Here is a 26016-nt window from a genome sequence, read left to right on the forward strand (position 1 = left end):
TACTATAATCGCAGACTTACCTTCTGGTCTAAATAGGCGAGATTTACCTCTACTGTTACCGCGAAGACTTTGTTATTTTCTCGCCAATCAATGACAGAAACTTGATTAAACCCCTTCTAGACAACCTCGAACTTTAAACTTAGGTTTTCGCACTTGTATTATTAACTATTTCCATAAAATGATTGAATACGGTGTTAAACGTCATAATGGAATACGGCCAGGTATTCTACCAGATATATTTTTTGTACTTATATTCTTTATTTCTGTAACAAATTAAGCAAAACTTGCTTAAGTGCAATAATTGTAAATACTACAGTGTAAAATAAAAATTCCCAAACTGCAAAATAGGATTTTATTTTATAACATGAAAAAATTAATTACTTACACGTTTATTATCACAAAAAAGTACAGGTGAATTTCCGTTGATTAATTTATGAAATTTAATTTACAATAAGAGCTAGCTAGCTAGAACTTAGATAAGGAATAATTGTTTCATACCTACTTCTGAAAACTTTTGAGGCTGAATGTAATACAGTATTTTGTGTTGTATTCGCAAATACCCAAGAGACACAGACGAAATCCGGAATCGGTTCCCAACGTGATCGGTAGTGGAATGCCAATAGTAACACGCAACCCAGCGCAACATGCCTGGGTTTCCAGATTTGTTTTACGAGTTGGAAGAATACGCTTGCAGTTATTTTATAAAAACAGTTGACTTTGTTGTGTAATTACATACACATACCATATCACATGATAAAAATAAATGTGAAAATAGTTATTTGTACAACTAGTTATGCTTAGTAATACTTTTTTTCACGAATTTGCAGATTGATTCAATCAAGCAAATACATAAGTGAAAAAAAGTTGAGAAATTTGGTCTAAAAGGATTTATGAAAAATTACAAAAAAAAAATAGGTAGATACCTAAGCTTTGACGATCATCTGTGTAAAAAAAGTGCCACTTTCATTACGATATGCAAAAAATTATTATTATTATTATTATTATTATTATTATTAAAAAATAAGCGTTCGGGCAGAGGCCGAGCCTGTTATGCCCGCGCGTCCAAAACAATAGTAAACCACAATACGTTTTACTTAATTACTGAAGTCACATAACTGTCATAGCGAGATTTAAAGCCAAGAGGTGTTCTGCTGGTAACTACTTCTACAGGTAGGGAGTTCCACACGTCGAACACTCGATTCGTGATGAAGTTTTGCCTAGCACTTGTGCGAAAATTGTCCTTTGCCAGCTTCAAATCATGCCCTCTAGTTCTCCCCCCGTCGTTTAATGGAAAAAGGTGCTTAATGGAGGAATTTTTGTCACCAGTCAGCGCTTGATGTACCAATATAACATCTCCTCTTTTACGTCTGTCGGAAAGCAGGGGAAGGTTCATTAAGGAAATTCTTTCAGAGTACTCGGGGCGATTTCTACCGAAAGGGATACGAGTCGCTCGTCGTTGCACAGATTCCAACAAGTCAATGTCACGTTTTAAATTAGGAGCCCATACTCCATGACCGAACTCCAGAACTGGCCTAACATATGACTTGATAAGCTTAGCAGTTACAGCCAAGGTAGTCTTAGTAAACGTTTTACTCAAAAGATAGACAATTTTATTCGCCCTCTTGACCACATATGAGGTATGTTCCGACCATAACAAATTTGATGTTACCAGAACTCCCAAATCCAAACATGAACTCGACTTGAGCAGTTCCACACCACCCAAATAATACCCATGACACGGGTTTTTGTCGCCGATATGAAGAACAGTGCATTTCCCAATGTTAAGTGGGAGCTGCCAATCGCTTGCCCATTTACTGATGTTAGAGATGTCGTTGGAAAGCATTTGGTAATTTAAACTATCATTATATATCTTCATATCATCAGCATACATGACCCATGACGATCTTACACTGTATTTGACATCGGCCGTGTAAACTATAAACAATAACGGACCGAGCACGGACCCCTGTGGAACCCCACTTATTACCTTTTCCGATGCGCTAAGCACGCTACCAACTTTAACCTTAAAAGTACGATCACTGAGAAAGGCGTCAAGCCAATAAAAAAGACTGCCCCGGATACCGATATGTTGCAATTTAAATAAAATAAGCTTTCTTGGCACCCGATCGAAAGCCTTGGCAAAATCGAAATATACAACATCAAGAGGTCTGCCTAAATCTAACAGTTTGGTCCAGTCAGAAAGACAACATAGTAGATTGGAGGTGATGGACTTTGCTGGCATAAAACCATGCTGATTATCAGGTATGACATGATGCTTCACTAAGAATTTTATGGTAGTATCATAAATAATCGACTCCATAATTTTAACCACTAACGACGTCAAACTTACAGGCCTATAGTTACCTGGATCAAATTTATCTCCTTTTTTAAAGATGGGACAGATAATTGCCATCCTCCAATCCGAAGGTAAGACCCCCGAGTCAAACGATTGCCCAAATAGCATGCTAAGAGGTCTGCACAGAATATCAGCACAAGTCTTTAATACACTGGCTGTGATTCTGTCGGGGCCGGGAGACTTTGTTTTGTCTAACCCACGTAATTTTTCCAAAACCAGCTCCTCAGAAAATTCTATGTCAGTAAAAGCTGTAGTATTTCGGGGAAAATCTAGTTTCGGCGTACCAGCCACCGATTCCCTTGTAAAAACCTTGGAAAAAGACTCAGCAAAAATATTGGCACAGTCAGTATGGTCCCTTACGATATCTCCGTCTACATTCCTAACTTGAGGTATCTTGACCGGTCCTCCCAACGCAGTGCGAACGTGCTTATAAAAACTCTTAGGATTGTTAGAATTCGCAATCTTCAGTTCGTACCTAATCCGCTCCTCCTTAATAATTGTAGACAGCTTGTTCGAAAAAGCTCTGTGGGCTACGTAGTCTGTTTGCTCCCCTGTTCTTTTAAAAGTCTTCCACAATGCTCGCTTACGCTTAACCATTTTCAATATATTGGCATTTATCCAGGGTTTCGAAGAAGACCTTTTGACTTTAATAACGGACGAACACTCGTTGACAGTATTGAGTAATAGATTTTTTAATGTACTCCAGTTGTTCTCGACGTTCGCGTCGCAAAGTGTCGTTGGCCAATTTATTTTCTCGAGACGTATGTATACCTTCTCATAGTTCGTAACTATTTTATTGAAAGTTATAGTTCGTTGAGCAGGCACAAAACAGATCTGCAGATCTACCTTGAGGGAAACATGGTCTGACTTACCCACTGGGTCAAGATATTGCACATTTGTTAGTGAGGAGTCCTCTGTTGTTAAAATCAGATCAAGAACTGACGGTTGCTGGTTGGCTCTAAATCTAGTTGGTTGCGTTATTAACTGGCGCATATGGTTATTGGTTAAAAAATCAACCATCAGTTGAGAGGATGGGCTTCGACAGTGTCCCGAGTTCCGGGACCAAGAAATGTCAGGCATATTAAAATCCCCAAATACGAACACCTTGTCGTGCCTAGTCGTTAATTCCCCTAACACGTCCAATAAAGTACAGTCATCATTAATGTTAGACGATGGAGGTCTGTATACACACCCCAGGATAAAATTCCACGACTGATTATGTACCTGCAGAAAGAGCGACTCTATACCCGGTGTGTTGGTAACTATGGGGATGACTTCGTTATCGGACAGTAACTCATTGGAAACGTAAATACACACACCTCCTCCTTTCTTATGATTTCGATCATTCCTGTAAATGGTATAACCATCCAAAGAGACTAGCGAGTCCGGTACGACGTCCGAGAGCCACGTTTCAGTTAATGATAGGAAAGTCGGTTTCAAATCGTTAACATATGCAACCAGGTCCGAATACTTTGCCAACAGAGAAGCTATGTTAGTGTACAGTATGGAACTAACAAAAAAATTGGAGAAATTATTACTATTTAACGGCTCCATTTTGAATTTAATAAAAAAAAAAATAATAATAATGATAATAGGAGTATAACGTAACCAAGGTCCTTGTTGAATGCATCAAGAAATTATTGTTCAGTGTCCTGGGTTGTCACAACTACTTCCATATTGTGAGAATTATCCTCTAGAATGTTGGACTGTGCTTTCTTTATCTTTCTTTGTATTTTCCTACACCTGTTTTTTATGCTCTTGTGCTCCAAACTAGGAAATATCTCATACAACATTGTAGAAACACCTTCAATATCAGAGGTATATTTATGTATGAGCTCGAGTATGTTACTTTCCCCGGGAACCTTATCTGCAAATTCTACCAACTGATCAAAACTAAGGGGGTATTGTTGCTCGGAGCCGTCGAATAACGACTTAGCCGGTGACAACAATTCGAAGGTAGAAGTCAAACTCTCCGTTGAGTCGGAAGATTTCTTCCTCTTGAGATCCGGATCCCTTGTGTCTAAAATTGTATCCATTGAATTTGCGGAGATATCTACAGGATTAGTTTCAAGCGCATTGTCATCATCAGTAGACTTTCTTTTGCCAGAACCTTCCCCAGGGCCAACTGTTTCCTTGTTGCTTTCTGGTGTCGGCGAAACGTTACTAGTGCAATAATTGGCAAAATGTCCCGCCTGTCTACATTTGTAGCAAACATCGTCATAACTCATATATATTCTATAGTTAGTTTCCTCAAATTTCAAAACCATGGATGAAGGAAGGTCAATAGAGTTGTTTGGTTGAACAAATATCTGTCTTCTAAAACTTAGGACGTGGTTGTATTCTTCCTTATGGATTCCAGCCCTCAAAAATGACATTGGCGTCACCGTAACAAATCCTAAAGTTTTGACCAAATTCTCAATTACAGAGTGGGGGATACACGGACAAACATTTGAGAGAATAATTCGCTTAGCCGGGTTTAGTAACCGTCGGACAGTAATTTCTTTTCCGCTAATTACAATAACACCATGCTCTGATACAGTTTTTTCTACTAAGTCTTTGCTACTCAAATACATACATATGCGGCTATTAGAGATTCGTGAGGCAAACAATACATTTTTTGGTGTCACTATATTACCTATAGCTACAACATAATCATCAAGTTTCAAGCCTTCGATAGCGTTAAAAACTATCGCCTGCTCCTTAGTGGGGAATTGAGCTGAAATGGAGGACGCCATATATGATAACAAAAGGTGCTATAAATTGTTACACCTCTCCTTTCAGGAACGCGCCCAAATGAGGCGAGTACCGCGAACTACCGCAGTCACTCGCCTCCGTATAAAGAAATGGTCAATGATAACTGAAAAAGTTGTGATAATATTCGCTACGAGATAAGCAAATACTCAACCAATAAATCAAATTGTTCCCAGTAGGCTATAGAGTAACCAGACGTCTCATTACGTCCCACAAAATATGAGGATAACGTAACAAAACAGATCTGTGCCGTTCCCAAATTTAATGAATTGGAAAGAACTCACCAAACGTTAGGTTTAACACGGAGCCACCGAAAACACAGCACACACCTTGCAACCTTATGTATGCCTTATATAAATATACAGAAAGGATAAATTGAAGCTCAAGTAGTTAAACATCTTGAACAACACGCAACTAAAGAGATAATATTTTCTTTAAGCAAACATAATTATACTGGGTGCCCCAAAATCCGCGGAACAACCCAATGGGGCAATGTCAACTCATATTAGAAAACAATGAGTAAAATAATTTAAAAATTCTATACCTAATAGATTTGAAGATATGGGGGCTCAAAAGGTGCAGCTTTGATCTCGTTTATTTTAAATATTAAAAAAGATTTTTACTATTTGTCTTTTACTAGCCAGTGGCATAATAATTCTGAAGGATTGTGATCAGGTTTGCAATTATTTACTTCATTATTTCCAGCATTTCCAACAAGTGATTTTACGTCGGTTTTACCTCAAATAACGTATGACAACATGGCTTTGATTTTTCTTCTTATTCTTATTTCTATGGATACAACAAAAATGAAATATTTGCAGACTATTAGGATACATAGAATATTTTTAAATGTTGCCACATTTAGGGCCAGTTTATAGAAAGAGAATTAAATATTTAATTCGAATTCAATTTAATGCGCGATTAACCCGTGAATCCGAAACTTCGATTGGTTCAATCTGATCACGTGTTCAGTTAATCTCGCATTTGATTACGATTAACTTAATTTCGCTTCTGTAAACTAGCCCTTAGTGTAACAAATAGGTCCATATCTTTTACAAAAAAGAAGGTTGATTTTTACCTCATATTTTAATGACAAGTTAACAACGTACTGCTAAGTTGTTCCGCGAATTTTGGGGTACCCAGTAGTATTTAATCATAATTAAATTAAAAAAAAAATAAGAAAAAGTTTTCAAATACATACTGGCTTATATCACCTTCACTGTCTTGTCAAAGGCAGATCACCTTGCAGTTTTATTTTCGTTTTTAGATATTGATTCCATTGTAATGTTGATGTTAATATTTTACTGAAAACTGAAATGGTGTAAAATACTCTCTCTCCCAAAAAAATCGCAAAGTACTCATTTAATGAAATTTTGTGTTTAATGAAAATATATACAAGATGTCCCATCTAAGACTTTCGAGCCTAATATCTCGGTTACTTGCCAACGGATTTTTATGAAATTTAAAATGAAGATATTTTAGGCAGTGAAGAGTATTTATTGCAAAATTTGTTTCCTTCTTCAACAATATTGAAATTTCTGCCATTATTGGCTATTTTTACAGTATACTGAGTGACATTAGAAGTGGAACACCAAGAAATAATAGTTATTTTAAATTGATTTTTATACAACATATTAGTCTTGACGTAAAACTGATTCAAATTTCAGCCTCTTATCTCTTTAGTCTTTTTTATGCATACCGTTTTTACCTCTTTTCTTTCTTCTCCTTAAAACACTCATTCACAGTTCAGTTAAAACGTGTCTGGCTTTTGACAAAATGCCTAGGCCCGGTTGTATAAAGCGATGTCAATTCGTTGTTAAAGTTAACATACTGTCAAGCGATCTGATTGGGGAATATTTAACATTGGATTTGAATCAGTCAATCAAATGGGCGGATTTCCGACTTGACGCGTTGTTAGCTGACATGATGTTAACTAAGCTTTATGCAACCGGGCCGTATAGAGTACGAAGAGTTAGACAATACAAGTAAGTGATTTTGAGAGGGCTCGCTCGAATGGCGGCGTTCCGCGAAGCTGGTTTATCATACCGGGAAATTGCCTTTCGCGTTGATCGTAGTGCCACTACGATAGTCCGAATTTGTCAAACATGGGAGGAAGAGAGACGAGGGATAAGACGAAGACCCATTGGAAACCCAAGACTCACTACAACCCGCCAGGATCGCAGGTTAAGACTCTCGTCTCTCAGAGACCGTTTCTCCACAAGTTGGCAGATTGGAGACCAGTGGTTTACAGAAGAGGGTAGGCCTGTTAGCATGACAACCATATCGGGTGTGTCAAAAAGGTCGGATAAACTTTTTAGCACATATTAAGTACTATTCATAGATACCGAAAAAAAAATTGATACTATTTTTTTTAATGGTATATGGCCTCTTTAACAGTTACAGAAAAAAGACTTGAAACTAAAAATTCCTTTGTTAGATCACTTAAGTATCGTATTAGTTGAATGGTTTACATTGTCATAAAAGTATTTTATTGAATTTTTGTGTTCTATCTAAAAGAATAGTTTTAATCAAGTTAAAGTTAGTGGATAAACGTTCTTTAAATGTGCAGTAGCATATGACAACATTGTAATATTTCTGTGGTTTCCTTTTAATTGTTGTAAAAATATCTATTTCTGGTTTCCGAGGAAACATTTGTACTTGATGCTAATTTCGACTATCGCTATTGAGGTAACATAGCGCAATGTTGCCGCTTTGGTCATTACTTTTTAAAGAATTACTGGCTACACGATGTCTGCACAAAAAATTTTCCTTAAAATTAGTGATCTATATACCGCCGCATCGGGTCTTTTGGGTTGTTGTCTTATCGTCCTCGTCTAGTGCTTTCTTTGACCTCTGGAAATCGTCGTAAAGGATTGCAGTGGAGCAGAGAACGACAACAATGGAGGGAGGAATGGCACAATATGGTGTTCAGCCATTAATCCAGGTTCTGTTTGGGGATGGACGATGGTTGCTGTTTGCTGTTTGCTGTTGAGAGACCTATTCACCGCATTATTAGAGTAATGGTATGGGGTGCTATTGGTTATGGCAGCAGGTCACCATTAGTTTTCATTCGAGGTAGTATGACATCTGAGTGCTACATAAACGATGTTCTGGAATCGCTTGTGTTGCCTTACCTAAATGGTCTTCATCAACTAATATTTCAGCAAGATTACGCTCGCCGACATATAGCCAGAAGAACACTATAGTTCTTAAATAAAGCTTGTGTCAACATTTCACCATGGCCTGCCAGATCTCCCGGTCTAAACCGTTTGGGATATGATCGGGAAAAGACCGACCACTTTACACCGCCCCCCCACATACCCTAGCTCAACTGCAACATGAAATTCAAGTTGCCTTGGACCAAGTGCCTCAAGAGGACATTGATCACCTTATTTCGTCAATGCCCAGGGGGTGTATTCTTCAATTTCGATTAGTTCATGTCGCATACGACATATCTCGAACGATTGTCGCACACTACAAATATTTTCCATTCTTGAATACCACGCGAATAGTAGTTTATTTAACGAGTTCGTGTGTAAATTGGACTTTTTTTTATCCAAAACCGAAGTCGCCAAGCGCTTAATATATTTTTCCGTTGACCGCTTGTTAATTTCAATATTAATGAATTATTTTGTCTAAAATATAGTGTATTAATGGACCTCATTAATACACTATTTTTCATTAATCAACGATTCTTGCGATTTTGACGTTTTGATGATATTTTGATGTATAAATAACCTCGAACATGCATTGTTTGCACTTACCAACACTGCAGGAGGTAGTGCAGCAGGGTTTTCTATATTTTATAGCTCCATAACTGCACAATTACGAATTCACTTTTTCAAAAGCCGACCTTTTTGGTTATAATTCGCATGTCATATTTTTCAAAGGTAACTAGGTTTTCTTAGCAACCGTGATTTTTACGTGAAATTGAATGTAAATGGAGTTGACGTCTTCTGACATTCTTTGTAGAAAAGTGAATAGAAAGTTTTGAAAAATTTTAAAATGGCCTACCCTGAGGACAAAAAAAGGATGAAGGTATTTTATAAGGTCTCATCTTTATCGAAAAAGATGAAATTGGTTTTGATTTGGCTTTAATTTGAAATTTTGTCACAAAAAAAAAAAGTTTGCGGTCAACGAAAAAATGTTGTAATCAACTCATTTGTTAATGGGCGATTAATAATCTCAACTATTAAAAGCACACACTCGCTACACTCGTTCGTGCTTTAAACAGTTTCGATTATTAATCGCCTTCATTAACAAACTAGTTTATTAAATAACTATTCAATACATTTATAAAATTTTACTTTTCTAATAAAGTGCGCCCACTTTTGACAGATTTTAAGGAGTGTACAAAATGTTGCTTGGCAACGTTTCATCAATTGTTCCATTCAAAATTTAGATCAAATTTTTAACAGCAAAATCTAATCTTTTCGTTGAGTCAGAGGAGTGATTTAGTTAATTGTTTGTGTAGACATCTATTTTTTAATGTTTAATGTTTAATCCCCTAGGGCATTATCTTCAAATAACAGTCTTTAGGGCGTTATAAGGTCTTTGTTGCTTAGTTACGACCAAATTTTGACTGATTGACCGATAAATTAATCAAATCATTGTCAATCCAAAAACACACGAAACTAGTCGGACATTAAATGTTGAAGGCACCACGGGTGTCACAATGATACGCCCTCGGTCGGCGTATTTCCCTCGGCCCAGAGGCCCTCGGGTTTCACTCTGCTGACCTCGCGCGTTATCAACCTTTGATACAATAAAGGAAACATGTGTTAAAAATACATTTTTTACCTTGAGGTAATTTTATTATCACTAGTTGAATCTTCACCGTCTAACATATCTGCATTTTAAATTTCAGAAAAATTCGTTGGTAAATATCCGAGATATAGTCCAATTTTTACCCTTTTGCGATGACGTCATTATCTAGTAACTTTACGTATGTTTGAGCTAGGATCAGAAACAAATTTGAACTGATTATAAATAACTACTTATAAGTTTCAAATTTGTTGACAATTGCTTCGAAAGGTTATGTTTGTAATCAATGTAATAAGTAAAAGATATTAAAAATTGTCAAATTGACAGGAGCATAAAATATAAATAACCACAAAGTAACCAACTATAAATAAACGTGCCGATTAAAAAGTTATCGAGTGCAACGCAAAAAAGATACCATAAATAGAAGAGTCCAATAAAGCATCATTATGGACGAGTTGCATACAATATTTTATGTTCGACTGCATTATTTGTTCAAATTACAAAAAAATAACAGTGACATCTATGAGGTAAATGAATGACAGCAGGTTTGCGACTTTATTTATTATAGTAGTATTTATTATTTGGAATAATAAATATCGGACTAGTCCGATAAAGTGGTAGTTTATGGCCTCAAAATAACGTCATAAAACATCTATATTTGTCACAGTCGAATAGAAGTGTTTTTTTTTTACTTTTTCTTGTATTCTTGGTGTGTACAGTTAATTTCAAAATTATAGAGTCGGTACAGCTAATTTTCTACAGTGTGAAATGCACTTACATTTTTTGTCAATGATCAATGTCCATTTTGACAAACAAAATGCCTAATCTAACCAAAAAACGCGAAAGTGCTCATTCTTTCCAAATTAGAAGAAGGGTGGTCGATCTGGAGGATAGCCCAGTATTATAACTTGTCAAACTAACCTATATAAAAAATATGACGTTCAAATTTCAAAAAGCCATCTTGACATATTGAAAAAACTGCAATAAATCGACTTCTTGATTTTTCAAGTGTTCTCTATAATTTTGAAATTAACTGTAAATTTCAGGCAGTATTGTCAATGTCATAACTCATAACATAAACTCGTTACGTTACGTAAATTACGTTAATAACCTCATTTTTTTACTCTTGTTACGTTTTTGTCTTTTTGACTTACCTACACATTTGCATTCAAAAATTGTGATTTGTGGCATAACAACGGGTAGGCAACAAATCAGAGCGATGATTTAATTACACTTAGTACAATTAACTCAAAATTCAAAAACTGCGTGACTGACACAGAAAAGTTTAATTTTTGAATATCAATCATGATGATAGTAAAATGTGGTTTACAGAGATTTTATTGAAATGACAGAAAAATACTGCCCGAAATGAGTTCCGTTATCCGTCAAAATTCATTTTGAAAACTGAACTTTATTTGCAATATTTTTATACCAATCATATATATAAGCTCACCATTAAAAAAATATGCTAAGTATTTTAAAGTTAACATATTGGGGTCTATTCTGTAACTAACCTGTTAATTTTTAACAAACCATTAAAAATTAACAGTGCTGTTTACGAAAAAATCTATTCTCTAAGTTCAAAATCTGTTAAAAATTAACAACACCTGTTTATTTGGGCTGTTTATTTCATAAAAATTAAAGGCACCGCCATTAAAATATAAACGTACGTTAATTAATACAAATCGCCGAAACAGAAGGTAAAAATTGATTGGAGCATTAGAGCTCATTTTACGAGTACCTACACTATTTTATACACTTTTCAGATATCAATTTCATTTATTTTATCGGAATTTAAGAGACTGGAGGAACCCATTTGAGTTGCCTCACAAACAATTTGTTGAAGTCTTTCGCTTAAATAAAGAAGCAGTTCAGTTTGTTCTCGCGGAGGTAGTTATGCACTTGGCACCTGGTGTCAGAAGAACAGCAATTCCGAATTCTTTAAAAGGACGTTATATTTTTTCGCTCATGGTAGTTACTAGACTGATGTGGGAGCAGACGCTTTTTTGGGAATGAGTCAAGCGGCAGTAAGCCGATGTATAATGCCGGTATGTCGAGTTATCTTAAGAGTGTTGTTAAATCGGTGGATTAAGTTTCCCACTGACCCACAAACAATAATGAGAAATAAAAACCTATTCCCGCAGAACATCCAGTATATCCTGCTGCTCCACGTTATAACAGAAAAAGATTTTACAGTCTCAATGTTCAAATTATAATAGACTCATCATTGGATATTATAAATATGAACGCTAGATATCCAGGGGGGCTTTATTTGAAGTCATTCGCAAAGTTGCGTATGCGCAAATCAGCAACATGCGAATGACTTCAAATAAAGTCCCCCAGGTTCGGTACATGATTCAGTCAGCAAAAATGAATAATGAACGATTCGTGAAAAGTCAAATGTTCTGTCAAGCTATTACACGATTACCTACTTGATTTTTGTAAAAAAGCGTAGTTCACTCCTGAACAAAGTACGTAAAACATAACAGCACTGTCAATAGCTATTTATGTAATAAGTACATAATATAGGTCTTTGTGGACGAGCCCTATAGTTTATGGCAGAGCGAGCTTGCGAGCGAGGCTAATAAATAGGGCAAGTTCACAAAGCCTAATTATGTACGAATTACATACAAAGCTTTATGTTCGATTGTGAAGTTAAGTTTCTTTTAGATACAAAATTAATAGATTCTAAAAATTACGATAATTTCGAAGTGTTCTGTTTTTGTTTCTGTGGTTACGAAATTATTTATTACTATTTATTTGAAAACGAACAGTGTTTGTGTTTGAAATACGAACTGAAATCGTCTTTATTTCTAGTTGTAATAATGAGCAAAGTAAGTGAAATGGCGGCAAAAGCTAAAGAATCTTGACTGCAAAGTTTTCTATTAATTCTATTCATTCCTGATTTAAATAAAATTAGGAAAATTTTGACGTTTATTTTGAAGTAATACCCAAAATTGACAAGCGACCGTTTTACTATCTTTATGGACTAGTCCATAAGCAGATACTTTGTGGACACTAAACGATATCATAAATCATGAATTATAATACAATCGAACATAAAATTATTTTTTTAACATACCTGTTTAAAAATGAGTTACAGAATAACTCTAGCTGTTAAAAAAATTAAAGGTACTGTTGAAATTCTAAAATAAACAGCTTGTTAAAAATTAACAGATTAGTTACAGAATAGACCCAAATAACTGATTACGTGTGATAGATAATTTGGAGAATTTTGAAAACATCAAAACTTTTAAATAAATAATGGTAGTGATATAAATTTGCTTCTTTATGCAACAATTATACTGTTGAAAGGTATGTATCTGTAGTTGTAATTTATTTAGTACCTAAATAAATTTCATATTCAATACTTTAATAAGCAGATATACCTAATAAATTGATTAGGATTTGCTAAAGCTTTTTTATTCAACTTTTAATTTTCTAACTGCAGGATCGCTAAAACCTTCAAAAGGTAGCTCGAGATTGTTTTAGAATTTCACGTTATTCATAATTGCAGGACAGTTTCTTTGCAGCAGCGATTCAACATAAATTGTCAGTGTAAAAGTAGTTCAATGATCTTGTCTTTCAGCACATGTTGATCAGTGGCGTTTGCGCAGACGCGGGCCCGGAGCCCGACCGGAGCCGCTCCGGGAACAGTCAAAGATTCGCTGCCAACCTGTTGGTTCCAGTAGTGTAGCTTTAGATCAGTTAATGACTTACCTTTCACATTTTATATCCGACGTTATTTTCCCCGAGCAACTTACGGGTAAGTAGATTATCTTTTTTGTCAATTGAATCTGTTGAAAAGTATTATTTTACCTACGAGAAACTTTTGCGCAATATGTCTATTATAGAATTAAATAAAAGATAACGAATACAACTATACATTATCATTCCATTCACCTTTAGTCATCAAAAACCAAAGAGACAAATATCAGACGGGGGTTTTTAACTTTCGTTTTGTTTTTCGTATAAAATAATTATTCTACTTTGCATTAAACCGTTAAATTAAATTTACTGGCACAGTTATAATTATATTCATGCTTATCATATCGGGTTTATCAGAATAATGACAACTACACAAATAATATTGATGTAATATATCAAATTGGACAATTTATTTTATCGAACAAAAATATTTATTCTACTTTATGAAAAACAGATGGATTTATCTTTTTTCGCAAAAACAAACTAGCGTTCTACCATAGCATTTTTTGATCACCCAATTTAAACATAAAACTAGGTTTGTTAGAATTTTATTACATATAACGCAACACAAAAAGTTCTTTAACCATGAATGTCGATATTTTAAACTTATTTGACTGACAGATTTTTTCCAAATTAAGAAAACCAAAAACAATATTTATAACATTAAACCTAGTACATTTTTAGAGAATAAATGTCTTTTTATATAAAAATAATTTTCTTTCCAATGGTTTTTTTCAGAAAATTTAGTCTATCTTCTTATATTTATAAATCAATATTACAATTTGAATAAGAATGTTGGGGAAGTTTAATGATCCAGAAAAAACAAGTCAATTCTGAGCGGTTTGTAAAACTGCGAATTAAGTAAAGTTTTCTTTTCAAGTTTCTTTAAGAACATTTATGTGATCTACTTAATATCTGCCGATAGAAACTTTTTCCTTGAATATCAAATTTACAATTTTGTAGATTTATTTATGTCATAGTACGACTTAACAAAATAATTGTAACAATTTCAATATTACGTTATATTGGAATGACATAATTTTTTTACTACATTTGCATTTTTGTCTGTCTTAAACATTATTATTATTATTACCATAACAGTTAGTTAATCTTTATTATTTATAGCAAGTTTTACAATAATTTATGTTAATAATGTTTTTATACCGTACAGAAAAAAATAGTCAAAGGAGGCTAAGAACAAATAGTAGATTATACAGGGTCCATTATAAATGATTGTCCCATTGCAGTAGGCGTTGGTGACGTAGTTGAATGTGCCGCAAGCCTCATAACATGAGTGAGACTCGTATCGCTGATAGGTGACGCTACCGGCAGTAGTGGAAATCTGTCTACTAGTTTGTCTAAGGTTACGAGGCTAGCGGCACATCCAAAATTTGTGTGGGTTTTCAACGCTAACTGTGATAGGTCAATCATTTATATTGATCCTGTATCATTACGAGTAGAAGTGAGTCTTTTTGTGCCAAGGCCAGAGATTGAACGGCAACTGGGCGAAACACTTCTACTCTGAATACTATAGAATAGAGCATTCATTTTAAATGTTGAGTTTTGTAATAAAACTTACCTGCTTTGACACTTGTCCGAAACTCAGTGAATCTAAAACTGTGTTCAATATATTCGGGTCCAAAATTAAAGAATGATGGGATCGAGATCAACTTTTAGAAGACCAAGTGAATTTACTATTAATTTACTTTAAAATATACATGTAATGGATACTAATATCTATTCACTTTGATTGTGACCACAACGAAAAACATAGTAGGCGCTGTTTAGCTGTGTGCTGCATACGTTTTACACTAAATATTTGTGTGGTGTGAACATGATGTGAAAATGTCAGAATTGTCAAAACTTGACCATGGTAGTAAAGCAATGTTTTTAATGTATTTATCAATATTAATAACGGAAATTAATATTTGAAGTAGGAGAAACTAAAAACATCTGTCTGATTCTGTGATCACGTCTGTTGAAAAGTGGGGCTATATCCAGGTACAGATTATTTAACGTAAAAACTTCGAAATAACCTCATGCAATTCTCGATATTAATGAAGAACGAAGGAAATGGTCATTTGGCAGTAAGACAAACGCGAAAAACGCCTGGGGATTACCTACTAAAGGTAATCAAAACAGAAGGTATCAAAGTACAACACTTACTAGACAAAATGTAAAACAAAAAAGCACAAATAGAGTTAACTTTATTGGTGATGTTCGTCTTTTTGTGAGTTGTTTTCCCGTTGGCTTCAATAAATGTCTCTAAACAAGTCAATATTAACCGTTTGGTCCCAACTTTGAGGAGACGACGTGGCATTTTCTATTTGAATTCTAAAATTTTGTACCAAAACTCAATTTTATAGACATGCGCACAGTGTACGTCGAAAAACGTTTGCGCAAGTCGTTCTCCGTTCTGTCTTCTGTGAGCGTGACGTTTCTGTCAAAATGGCGCCTCCGAGAGTTGCCAACTGCGACTGGATTTAGTGTTATCTAAAATTCCCTATCAATAACCTAGCAACTGAAAAGTTACTAGGGAGGCGGGCCGAGACTTGAAAACAGGCGGGGACAAAAGGCACTTTTTGGCCGAGATGCACACAACGTTTTTCGTGTTCGTTTAGGCAAAAATTTTGAAAAATATGAATTAATTGTACATTTTGCGGTGTGACAGATGTCAAGCTAGGATATAAATTGAAAAATTTATATATTTAGTTATAGTAGTAATACTTTATTTTTGCCCTGCGGGCTTTCAGATTCCTTACAATTTTAAAATTTATTTAGTTATAAGTATACCACTTTTCACGTTATGTATCTCGGGAATCGAACACGAAATACATAGTATATTATAGCATAAAGAGTAGAAGTGAGTCTTTTGTGCCAAGCCCAGAGCAACTGGGCGAAGCACAAAAAGACCTACTCTGAATGATATAATACTATTTTTTCTTCAAACGTCCGTAAAATATGAGATTGCACTGCTGCATTGATAATGCTAAAGTGTCACTTCATTGTCATGGCATCTAACGAGCTGACCAGCGCCCGTGAAGTTATTATTTCCGCTGAGGAGCGTCCGTGAAGTTATTATCTCCGCTGTTGAGCGGCTGTAAAGTAAACTAGCTAAATCATTTGAAATTCCTACCTGGTCTCTTAACATGTCTTAAATAATTTGTTATGAAGGTTTGAAGAGAAAATAGTATACAGGGCAAGTCACATAAGGTTTATTTCTGAATTTATTTTGTAGGCAACCAAAAATACTGATGACGCTGACTCCTTGATACCGTTTATAATGTGATTTAATTTAGTAATCAACGTAGGTATGTAATTTGACTAAAAATGTGAAAATGACGTTTTCCTGTTCTGAATAATGAAATCAAAAATAAAATTCATCAACTGTCATTTTGACATTTTTAGCCAAATTACATACCTACGTTGACTACTAAATTAAAACACATTATAAACGGTATCAAGTTGTCAGCGTAATTAGTATTTTTGGTTGCGTACAAAATAAATTCAGAAATAAACCTTCGTGACTTGCCCTGTACGTTATTCGGAGCAAAAATTATTTTATGTGCTTTGGCTGGTTTGTCTGCCTCACTGCGTTCGGCAGCCATTCTACCAGCCGCAGCACATAAAACTTCATTTTTGTTCCTCATAACATAATATACTATTATCTTATCAAAAAAAAAAAAAAAAATCGGACATAAAGTCATTTATTTATTTTTCTTGCAGTTGCGTTAATATCACAATTTTCAAATTTTAATTAACAGTAATTCCTACTTTCCTTGTAATATTATTTATACTTACTTGAATTTTTCATAATATTAGTAAAGTCTACAACACTACCTAAATTATCCGATCTACTTTTAACAAATTTCCAGGTAAAGCTTCCTCGAAATAGTGAATGATGGCGATTTGTAATTATTATATTAATGTCCTGAACTTTAACTAAGATAGCAGAGCCCAAATCTTCGCTATCTCTTATTGTCAAATTAGTGAATTCATGGCATCACAAGCGCCGGTCAGACAGGGCGGACGCCAACTCGGCACTTTATTATACCTAGGTAAAATTTGCAATAAAGTACAACAGGCCATCTCGGCACCATCGGTAGCCCATGGATAACCGGCCAACTCGGCACCGCGGTCAAGCCAACGCGGCACTGTCTACCTGGGACGGTACCCTCTTTAATATCGCAGCCAGTGACCAGAGTTCTTGCGGGAATATATGAGGGATTATAAAATGAGATAAGGAAATACATTTTTTTATAATATACAAATATAATGTTATTTTTATAGGACATTTACAATTAAATATTAACTACATATAATGTCATCGCAAACCGACTTATCGCGGAATCAGGCGATTCAAAATCAAAGAAATTCCTTTTCGAGAGGATTTCCCTTGCCATTCAACGTGGAAACGCTGCAAGCATTCGGGGCACTTTTCCAGATTCCGCAATATTATCGGAAATTTTTGTATTATAAAACAAAAATGTTTATGTAATTATGTTATTAATATAAGCTCTTTTTAATTTTAAACTACTAATTAATTATTAATCTTATACAGAGTGTCCCAAAATTGGCGTACTAACGGTGCACTACGGTGTAGAAGAGATTACCGTAAACGTCAGAAAAATGTTAAAAAAATGGACTTATTTGCTGATTTGGTGGTCTTTGAAAGTGGCACTTATCACGTCAATTATTTTGAAATATATGTCTGAAATTGTCATGACAGCTACCTCTAGTCGTACATATTATCACAAAGTACAAGATCAGTCACTACCAATATTTAATCCTGCATAATACAAAATTTTAATAATAGAAACTTTAGAAGCTTTAGAAATCGAAAAAAATATTTTAAATTCACTACGGTAACATTGCAAGGTAATGATGTACGAATATATCTTTGTTTACATTGTATGTATTACCGTTAATAATAATAATAATAAAAATAATTGATTTTTTTGTCGGAAACATTTTTTCCATATTTTTTTCATGTAGGTACATTTAAGCATCCTCGATAAGGTAGTAAGTAGTTTGTACGCCAATTTTGGGACATTCTGTATCTACATAATCATATTCTGATATTTGAGAATTATCATATTCAAATATTTTCTGAGATACAAAGTTCTCCGCTTCTTTTACTTTTTTGGTTTTTACAATTATTTGCGTTCTAATACTCTGAATTTTTATGTATATAAAACATTGATACTCAAGAAGAGTTTTTACAAAAATATTAATATTTGGGTGCGTAAGGTAGAACGATAAAATAGTGCGTAGCAAACAAAAATTATGAAGTGTCTATAACGCACTCCTTAAGAACTTAAGTGCAATTTCTCGAACTCCTAGAGCGGAAAATAGTGGAGTAACGATAGACAAAAATACGGCGTTATTTCGGAACCGGTAGCAAGAGTTCCGATTGTAATAATTTTTTTTTTTTTTTATGTCATGAATACAAAACACTAAAACCTTTATAGGTTAAAAATTGACGCTCATAGTGGGAAATACACTCACCGGCACAAAAAGCGACTCATTATGATTTCTTTAATAAATAATCTTGAGATTATATTTGTGCTTATTTTTTTTTTATAATAGTTAAATTGGGATATTTTCAAAGATCGGGAGTGCTATGGTCACCATGGCAACCGAATTGTTTTGTTTAAATAAATTATTGAAAAGTTTGCGCTACTTCCATGTTGTGTTTTTGTCGGTTGTTTTACGTGTTAAAATTTTTAATTTGACAATACGAGATACTAATTCAAAATAAGTACTCTTCAAATTTTGACAATTTTTTATAACAACATTTTTTCCTAAAAAATAACTTTTATCATTTTTCATTAAAATCTTATTTTCCTATGTTTAATGTTTTGTTTGTCGGATATTCTTTGGCCAAGAATAACTTAAGTAGCACCACATGATATCAAAAAAAAATTCTAAGACAATGAATTACTTAAAATTCAAAGTGAGTAGAAGTCTTCAAACGATCATTGTGACGGGTATTGGTAAAAAATATACAAGAGATGCTGAAAGTGTATTATAAAAATTAAATATTTTCCCCGGTTTCATCCTCTTCTATGTCATTTTCATCTAAAATTGTTGATGGTGGGCAATTACAGCCTATTTTTGACACGTTGTTTTTCAGGAATGGAAAAACAAAATAATCAAGGTCATTAATTTGCAACTGTGACAAGGAATTAGCCACAGGCTTACATTTTTCACATATCTTTTGTCTGCCACCAGAAACCACATAGCCCCCAACCTAACCAAATTTATGGCAACCTAGTATCGAATACCCCCTAAATCCTAGAGAGTAATTTATTTTTGACACAATTGTAGCACAGTTATTAACTAAACTGTCACAATCAGTCCAAATAAGTTTAAATGTAGGAAGGGCGGTTCACACTTATGACTGTTATGTCAAAAATTATGTCTGTTTTTTTTTACTCTCCACTGTAAGTGCCTTGAAAGTCCGGAAACTTTTGTTGAAATTCCTCGAAAACTAGAGGCGTTGAATAGGACGATTCGCCGTTTCTGAAGTAACACTGCACAATGAAAATGTTTTGCTCTGAAGTGAACATATTGCAATAGCAATTTTAATAGTCAATAATTAATAATGACAGTTCTCCATTGTAATGACATCTGATGACATTTGAATTACATTTTTACGTGTTGCCAACTGAAGCGTATTACTCACGGACCTCTGTTTTTTTTAATTTTTGATCGCATGGTATTACTAAACACTTTTTTGTCAAAAACCATTAAAAATAATTGTATATTTTCTTCAAAAAATGCTAACTATGCGACTCTGGAAGACAAACTGAACGTGTTTCTATCTGAGCCGGTTAACACCGGGCTACCGAACATCTGCCTATTGTTCTTCTTTTCCACATACAATTAATTCCAAACAAGTTTCAATATAACAATATACTCTTCCCAAAGTCATTCTATATTGTTCTCTAGTATTTTTCTTGCGAAAATAACGATTTCTAACTGGAAAATTTCAGTTCTTATAAATAAACAATAAATTAATGAAAGAAACAATGAGCGGCAATTTTTAACCTATAAAAGTTTTAATATGTTTTATTTATAACACATTAAAAAAATTTCGTTCAAATCCGAGCTCTTGCTACCGGTTCCGAGATAAAAACCTAACGTTACTCCACTAAAAGCAGTACACCAAAATTGTACCTGGGGGTGATATAAGCAATGGTTGATGCGGAAAAGACGCCTGCCCTTCAGGAAATACCCTCTACTAGGGGGCATCATATAGATAGGTAGTGAGTGGGCGCTTAGTGTCGAGTTGGCCTATCTCTTGGGGTGTCTTTGAAAACTACCTGCTTTTTTTGGTGTCGAGTTGGCCGGTCAATGTTTATTGCTTCAAAGGTTTGGTGTCGAGTTGGCCTAATAATTATTAATAATTCTTCCTCTAGGGAACTCAGAAATTTTACCTTTGTAGCCAGATACTTTTCATCATGAGCACTATGTAGCAATCATACACTTTTCAGGACTTTGGTGGGACTAGATCCTATATAGTTTGCCGCAATCTGCGTCAATTATTCTTGTTAGTAGCAAATGTTTAAATGTTTACGAAGTATGTTTTTGCAATGAAGCGCTGTATCAACAAATTATATTATTGTGTGGAATTAACTTTTCAGATACAAAAAATATAAAATTATTGACAAATTGTTTTTTCGTCGCACAGTACAGAGTGGCTACGAAAATTGGAGTCACTTTTCTTTATATTGTCAAGAGATGTCGCCAATGCCCTTATAAGACCATGGCCAACTGTATCAAAACGCTAGGCCCACTTGGTATGAAAAAGTGTTCCCGTCAAGTAGGCCGTGGAGAGTACGTACAGTGACGCCCCCAAATTTAACATTAGGAACTATGATTTGAAAACGAAATTGTCAAAACTTTTCAATTCATAATTAGGTATTATTGTCTTTGTCCTTTGTTTATATTGAAATCGTTAATTTTAATAATGGGGAGAAAATATATTTTGTGTGGAAATAAAAATAGGCCACTCTTTGAATTGCCAGGAGAATTCGAGCAACGAAATAAATGGCTTGAAATTATTGGAGAATTTTGTGGTAATTTTTCAAAAACTCCAACAAATTTGTACATAATAGGTAGTACTATTTTTATCATATTTTATACAGATATTTCAAATATAACAGACCATTCTGTCTGTATGTCTATTATAATACAAAAAAGTTTTGATTTTTTCCAAACTTTTCGAATAACGGACGTTTGCTCGTTTTAATTTTAGTTGTTCTTTTTGATGAGTTCTATTACCAGTTAAAATTAATGTACTTGTTTCAGAAACACCCTGTGTGTATGTATTAAATTGTCATGAAAACTACCTTGAATCGTACATAATATGACAAAGTACACGATCACTCACTACCAATATCTAATCCTGCATAATAGAAAATTTACAAGCTTTGGAAATCGTAAAAATTATCTTAAATCCATTACGACAACATTGCAAGGTAATGACGTACGAATATATCTTTATTTACATTGTATTATCGTTAACTGCAAAATTTTTTCCATATTTTTTTCATGTACAGTTAATTTCAAAATTATAGAGTACACCTCAAAAATCAAGAAGTCGATTTATTAAAATTTTTTCCACATGTAAAGATGTCTTTTTGAAATTTGAGCGTCACATTTTTTACATATTTAGGTAAGTTTGACAACATGAAACGTCGCTGATACATATTTTAGAACACCATAATATTGACTGTTTTAACAGAATCCTAATTGACTGAAGATTAATAATTACACACTTATCGTTTGCATTTGCATTAAAATAGTATACTCGTATTATGATACAAGTTTATGAGGAAATACGAGGGGTCGTTTTTATATTCCCGGACTAGGCATGAAATAAAAAGATTAGAACAGCAACAAAAATATATTGTTGAATATAGGCTTTTTGCTTTTGAATACAAGTATTACATTGTTTCAATAACATTTTTAATCCATTATAAAAATATTAATTTGGTTTGTCTGCAAAATGCCTTTCAACAGCCGCTCTAAGTTCGTAGTCCACCCTCAGTTTTGTTCCCCTTAAGGTTTTTTTGAGATTTGGAAACGGCAAATAGTCACAAGGGACTAGATCTCGACTATAAGGCTGATGGTCAATTTTTACGAAGTCACATTCAGCAATGGCAGCTTTTTAAAATCTTGACTTCAGGACTGGTGCATTGTCGCGGAGTAACGGGACACCTTGCGTCAGTTTTCCGCGCCTTTTCACTTTAATAGAATCTCTGAAGCGATGCATTAAGTTTGCATAATACTCTCCTGTTACCGTACTACCCTTATCCAGAGAATCATCATTAAAATTCCTTGCCAATCACAAAAAACAGTTGCCTGGCAGAGATCATCATCCAGTGATTTTTCGACCATACTTAAACAATTTTGACCATTCGCAATTAGTCGATTTGGAAGAATAATCATCCCCGTATACGGCCAATACTTCTTCACGCATAATTTTTGGAGCTTTTCCTTGTTTTGTTTGGAATTTTATAACTGTTCGATATACAAGTTTGTTCATTTTGATACGCGACAACACAAACTGACAGATATTAGAACTAATACTGCTGCAATTGTTCTCGAAATTGTCAAACACATTACTAAGATATACCTGATTAAAAACCATTGTAATGAAAAATTACATTAAAATTGGAAATGGCCCAGTCCCGGAATATAAAAACGACCCCTCGTATATAGGGAAAATATAGGGAAAAATAGTATATTAGACGAGTTTAAGAGCACGACGCGTAGCGGAGTGCTTTTAACGTCGCAAGTGCTTTAAAGGCCTTTATAAACGTGTATCATACGCTGTTTTTTATTATACCTGCACTACAATCTGAAAATTATAACAAAAAAAGTAAATTGAAATACCTTTTCGAAGTAATCTGTGTCATTAATCGTTGATATAGAAATGGTCAATTGTTGTTGTTTCGTTGCCATGTATATTTATTATAAATTGTGTATAAATGTGTGAATTTGCTGTTACCTAAGCAACCCTTAAAGCTTTAGTGTTTTAAAGGCTCTTTTTTTAATTTGCCTCCATTTTGATTCTCTAATAGGCATATTAACGAACGCGACGTCATCATCTGGGATGTCCTTATAGCCATTATTTCACGGAACATTTTACGAAAATTTTTAGGTTGGCAAAGCTTGATTCGTCATGCGTGGCAGTTTAAATTACAAAATGTGCAAAGAATTATTTATAAGGATTTATCAAGCAACAAATTCGCGACCGTATTTTTGGGAATTTCACGTATTTCAGCGGGCGTACATACATGAAAGATTATCTTTCATATTCGTGTTTTGTGACAGAATTTGGATAAAACAAAAGGCGACTTTGAAGACTTGATCAAATTTTCACTTTTAAAATTAAGACATTACCAACCGCCACGAAAATCCCTAAATCGAGGAAAGTAAACATGTTTGTTTAAAAACGGGCAAATTACAAAAAATGGTATAAAAAACTCGTTTCATAAGACCTTGAGGCACTCATTCGCCACTCGTTTTTTAATCTTGAATTCGTGCTTAAAAACTGGTCTTATGAAACTTGTCTTTTAATATACCGAGTGACTATAAATGATTGAAAGAAAATAGTGGATTGGCAACACTGATGCAGTTGGTAGTGCAAGTCTTGTCGTGCATTATCTGTCAGTCATTTCTATTTAGGTTAGGTTAAGTCACGAAGTACATTGTCGATTTAGATTTTTTTGACGTTTGTTTTAATTTTAAAAATAACGTGTGTCATGCCAACGATGTCGCCAACTAAAGATTTCAAATGTGTTACCAACATAACAAAATAATTTTCAATCATTTATAGTCACTCGGTACTATTTTCGCACGCATTTTAGGGCCAGTTTCATAATAAACTTAAAAAGTCGACTTTATCTTAAAGTAACTTTAATGGATTGTTGCAACAATATGTTTCTATGGTAAATGGTAAACTTTAATGTTAAAGTAACTTTAGGCTGATTATGGAATTGGGGGTTAGTGTAGTAATTCTATAAATAATTTTGGTATTATAGCTACACCCATACATGTAAATTCGTGTTCACATTCAACTTGATTGACGAATTATCAGTTTGCGAAATTTAATTGTTGGAAAGTTGAAAGCGAGCAGCAAATTTAATGATGACCTGATTTGTATAAACTTTAGGGCTTTTAATTACTTCAGGAAATAGATATTCCAATGAACCTTTTACCACTTTGTGTATAATACGAGACATGTCATATAAGTATGGATCTGCTAAAAGTTGTAGATTTAAGAAGATATCTATATAGATTACAGGGTGTTATGGAGGTTCATGTAGAAACTTTAATCACCAGTACAGCGCGGAATAAACTCCCAGAATTTTTTTATAATTTTTCTAAAAGCATTAATTTTTTTTACAATTTTTTAAGTCCCTATTTGAGACCCCGCACATTGAAATCACTTTCCATTTTATATCAACTTTCCATTTCAAAATAATCGCAATGATATCGTATTTTACAGTAGAAGTCCGTTACGATAGCCTTTACGGCCGAGCCAGAGATTTTGTGAGACGAGCTCGCAGAGGGAGTCGAGTAATACTGGCGAGCCAGTAAAGGCCCTAACTGACGTGTATTGTACAATAGTTTTTGTAATATCTCTACGATTCATTCACAATTATGTTTTTGAACTGCATTTTTTTCAACGCCATCGAAAAAACCGAATGATGAATATAGTCCTTGTATCTTCGTAAGGAATTCTGACTTAAGCCCTAAATAAACAAAGACCCTACTTAAAGAAATTTATTGTCATATTGTGCCTGTCAATAACTAGACGGTCTCCGACAAATATTTTGAGTACTACCCCAGGTAATTTTTTTCTCCGAGAGCACAAAGTAGCACAATAGCTAGCCATAGACGAACACATTTTTCGCCACATTTGCATGCGGCGAGCAAAAATGACGGATAAAACTGTGCATTTATGCAGACTTGACGCGCCACATCGCGAGCCATGCAAATCCGACGACTTGCATGCCATATTTTTACAAAATAAACGCACACGTTTGCATGGCGTTAAAAATTGATTGGTAGTGAAGTAACGATAGACAAAAATACGGCGTTATTTCGGAACCGGTAGCAAGAGTTCCGATTGTAATATATTTTTTTTTATGTCATGAATACAAAATACTAAAACCTTTATAGGTTAAAAATTGACGCTCATAGTGGGAAATACACTCACCGTCACAAAAAGCGACTCATTATGATTTCTTTAATAAATAATCTTGAAATTATATTTGTGCTTATTTTTTTTTATAATAGTTAAATTGGGATATTTTTAAAGATCGGCAGTGCTATGGTCACCATGGCAACCGAATTGTTTTGTTTAAATAAATTATTGAAAAGTTTGCGCTACTTCCATGTTGTGTTTTTGTCGGTTG

General features: G+C 34.3%; 1 protein-coding gene across 4 annotated transcripts in view; it reads left to right on the forward strand.

The window, feature by feature from the left end:
• The first annotated feature begins 13503 nt into the window (after positions 1 to 13503).
• The window catches only part of LOC138128952 (ras-related protein Rap-1), a 79993-nt gene continuing 67480 nt past the window's right edge, over positions 13504 to 26016 (forward strand). For all 4 annotated transcript variants that reach the window (XM_069045203.1, XM_069045194.1, XM_069045210.1 and 1 more), the window contains exon 1: positions 13504 to 13637. The gene's annotated coding sequence lies outside the window, so the exon portion shown is untranslated. The remainder of the gene's footprint in view (positions 13638 to 26016) is intronic.

The sequence above is a fragment of the Tenebrio molitor genome, chromosome 1, assembly GCF_963966145.1.
Source record: "Tenebrio molitor chromosome 1, icTenMoli1.1, whole genome shotgun sequence".
NCBI classification, from domain to species: domain Eukaryota; kingdom Metazoa; phylum Arthropoda; class Insecta; order Coleoptera; family Tenebrionidae; genus Tenebrio; species Tenebrio molitor.